Here is a 4,166-nt window from a genome sequence, read left to right on the forward strand (position 1 = left end):
ACTCGATTAATTCAAGGATTTGAGCCTAAGAACTTCCAATTTCATCAAAATACACATTTGATAAAAAACCCAACCAAAACACGTCAGAATGACCTGAAATTTTACACACACATCTCAAATGACATGACGGAGCTACTGCAACTTCCAGAATTCCAATCCGACCCTCGGATCAAAAACTCGCTACCGGACCGGAAACTTCAAAAGTTCAACCTTCGGCATTTCAAGCCTAAATGAGTTATGGACTTCCAAATTACATTTTGAACATGCTCCCAACCCCGAAATCACCTAACGGAGCTAATGAAACCATCAGATTTCCATTCCGAGGTCGTCTTCACACTGTTCTGACTACGGCCCACTTTTCAACACTTAAGCTCTCATTTAGGGACTAAGTGTCCCAAAACTCTCTGAAACCCAACACCGAACGTCCCGACAAACCAAAATAGCAGAAATGAACTTAGGGGAAGCAGTTAATAGGGGATCGGGGCATTAATTCTTAAGACGACCGGTCGGGCCGTCACATCCTCCTACACTTAAACATTCGTTCGTCCTCGAACGAGCATAGAGGACATACCTGAAGTAGTGAAAAGATGAGAGTAACTGCTAAGCATATCCTGCTCGGTCTCCTAGGTCGCCTCCTCGGCCGGCTGACCCTGCCACTGAACCTTCACTGAAGCTATGTTCTTTGACCTTAACTTTCTGATCTGCCTGTCCAATATAGCTACTGGCTCCTCAACATAAGATAGATCCTTGTTCAACTGGACTGAACTGAAATCCAACACGCCGGGTCATCGTGATACCTCCGGAGCATCGAAACATGAAATACCAGATGAACTCCGGCCAAACTGGGAGGTAAGGCGAGCTCAAAGGCAACCTCCCTAACTCGCCTCAAGATCTCAAAAGGGCCAATAAACTTCGGACTCAGCTTTCCTTTCTTCCCAAACCTCATGACGCCTTTCATAGGCGAAACCCGAAGCAGAACCCGCTCACCAACCATATATGAAACATCACAGACCTTCCTGTCCGCGTAGCTCTTCTGTCTGGACTGGGCTGTACGGAGTCTATCCTGAATCATCTTAACCTTCTCCAATGCGTCCTGAACCAACTCTGTGCCCAATAGCCTGGGCTTACCCGTCTCAAACCAACCCACCGGAGATCTACACCTCCTACCATATAAGGCCTCATACGGCGCCATCCGAATGCTGGACTGATAACTGTTGTTGTAAGCAAACTCCGCCAATGGAAAGAAATTATCCCAAGACCCTCCAAAGTCAATCACACACGAACGGAGCATATCCTCAAGAATCTGAATAGTGCGCTCGGACTGTCCGTCCATCTGGGGGTGAAATGCTGTGCTCATCTCCACCCGAGTGCCTAACTCCTGCTGCACGGCTCTCCAGAACTGCGATGTAAACTGAGTACCTCTGTCCGAAATAATAGAAACTGGAATACCATCCAGACGGACAATCTCCCGGATATAAATCTCCGCCAACCGCTCCGATGAATATGTGGTACACATAGGAATGAAAGGAGCGGACTTGGTCAGCCGATCCACAATAACCCAAATGGAATCAAACTTCTTCAAGGTCCGTGGAAGTCCAGATACAAAATCCATGGTGATGCGCTCCCATTTCCACTCCGGAATCTCTATCTACTGAAGCAACCCACCCGGGCGCTGGTGCTCATACTTCACCTGCTGGCAGTTGAGGCATCTAGACACATAACCAACTATATCTTTCTTCATTCGCCTCCACCAATAGTGCTGCCTCAAGTCCTGATACATCTTCGCGGCACCCGGATGGATGGTATACCACAAACTATGGGTCTCTGCTAGAATCAACTCTCGAAAACCATCAACATTGGGCACACAAATCCGGCCCTGCATCCTCAATACCCTGTCATCTCTGATAGTAACATCTCTGGCATCTCCACGCTGAACCTTGTCCTTAAGGACAAGCAAATGAGGGTCATCATACTGCCGCTCCCTGATACGATCAAATAGTGAAGACCGGGAAACCACACAGGCTAGAACCCGACTGGGCTCCGAAAGATCCAATCTCACAAACTGGCCGGCTAAGGCCTGAACATCCATCGCCATAGGCCTCTCTGAAGCTGGTAAATATGCCAAACTACCCAAACTCTCCGCCCGGCGACTCAAGGCATCCGCCACCACATTGGCCTTGCCAGGGTGATACAAAATAGTAATGTCATAATCCTTCAGCAACTCTAACCACCTCCTCTGACGCATATTTAGATCCTTTTGCTTGAGTAAGTGCTGCAAGCTCCGGTAGTCAGTATAGATCTGACAAGGCACACCGTACAAATAATGACGCCAGATCTTCAAGGCATGAACAATGGCAGCAAAGTCAAGGTCGTGGACAGGGTAATTCTTTTCATGTATCTTCAACTGTCTGGACGTGTAGGTAATCACCCTACCGTCATGCATCAACACCGCTCCAAGGCCAACTCTCGAGGCATCACAATAGACAGCATAAGACCCCAAATTGGTAGGCAACATCAAAATTGGGGCTGAATCAACAGAAGGGGTATCAACACTGACATCTCTCACATAAGCTAAATACGCGGCACACCCCTTCTCAGCCATACGCTGAGCCTTAAGGAAAGAGATAACTCTACTGGGAGTGTGATCTAAAGTACCACTCCAGTCAATACGCGGAATACCTGGCATAGCCAGCGTCACGGTCTTGGCGTGACAATCAAGAATAGCAAAATGGGGCGACAAGCAGTCCATGCCCAAAATAATGTCAAAATCCACCATACCGAGTAACAATAAATCCGCTCTGGTCTCAAAACCACGAATAGTAACCAAACATGACCGATAGACGCGGTCCACAACAAGAGAATCTTCCACAGGAGTAGAAACATAAACGGGGGCACTCAAAGAATCCCGAGGCACACCCAAATGCAGAGCAAAGTAAGAAGACACATAAGAATAAGTAGAGCCTGGATCGAATAGAACCGATGCCTCTCTGTGACAAACCAGTATAATACCTGTAATGACGGAGTCGGAGGCAATAGCCTCAGTGCGAGCAGGAATACAATAATATCTGGCCCGGCCCCTCTCTAGAGGGCAACCTCTATCTCCCCGACCTTCGCCCCTAGCCGGCTGGGCAGGTGGGGTAGCAGCTGGAGCTGTGATCATGGCCTTAGAACTCTAAGGAGCACGCTGTGGCTGAGCAGTCTGTGAAGATGCACCCCTACCAAGTCTGGGGCAGTCCCTAACCATATGGCGTGTATTGCCACACTCGAAACAAGCTCTGGGAGGACGCGGCGGCTGTGGGTGGCTAGGACCAGGTCTGCTGGACTGACCCCTGGAAGTACCCCACGCAGGAGGCACGCTAGAAACTGGGGTGCATAGTAAGGCTCCTGAGGTGTAGGCGGAGCTGGAGCACTGCTGGCTGCTGGAAGAGCTGAATGGACAGGGCGACCCGCATAACCTCTACTATAACGACCTGCTGATGGGCTATGGGCACCAGAGTAGTGACCCGACTCTCGAGACCTCCTAGCCTCCCTCTCCCCTTGCTCCCTGCCGAGCATACCATCAGTCCTCCTAGCAATGCTCACTACCTGCTGATAGGGAATGTCCATCTCCAACTCTCGAGCCATGCTAGATCTGATGGGTGGAATAAGACCCTCAATGAACCTGCGAACTCTCTCCCGAATTGTACCAACCAAGGCCGATGCATGCCTGGCCAATCTGGTATAACGGATGGCATACTCCGAAACGGTCATAGCACCCTGGCGCAAATGCTTAAACTCGCCATGCGTCCCTGAGACTCTGGGGGACAAACTCTCTCATAAACATATTCGAGAACTGGGTCCAAGTCAGTGAAGCAGCATCGACTGGACTGTCTATCTCATAAGTGCGCCACCAATCATAGGCGGCTCCCCTAAGCTGGAAAGCAGTGAAAGAAACCCTGCTGGACTCCACTATGCCCATAGTGCGAAGAATACGATGAAACTCCTCTAGAAATCCCAAGGCATCGTCTGATGCTAATCTACTGAAAATTGGGGGATCATACTTCTTGAACCTCTCAAGTCTCCGTTGCTCGTCCTCTGAAGCAGTTGACCCATCCTCGGGCTGAACCGGAATTGCAGGCGGTGCGGGAATAATCTCGGGAGCCTGCTCAACCTGCACTCGCTGCTCA

Source organism: Nicotiana attenuata, unplaced genomic scaffold, assembly GCF_001879085.1.
Source record: "Nicotiana attenuata strain UT unplaced genomic scaffold, NIATTr2, whole genome shotgun sequence".
Lineage (NCBI taxonomy): Eukaryota > Viridiplantae > Streptophyta > Magnoliopsida > Solanales > Solanaceae > Nicotiana > Nicotiana attenuata.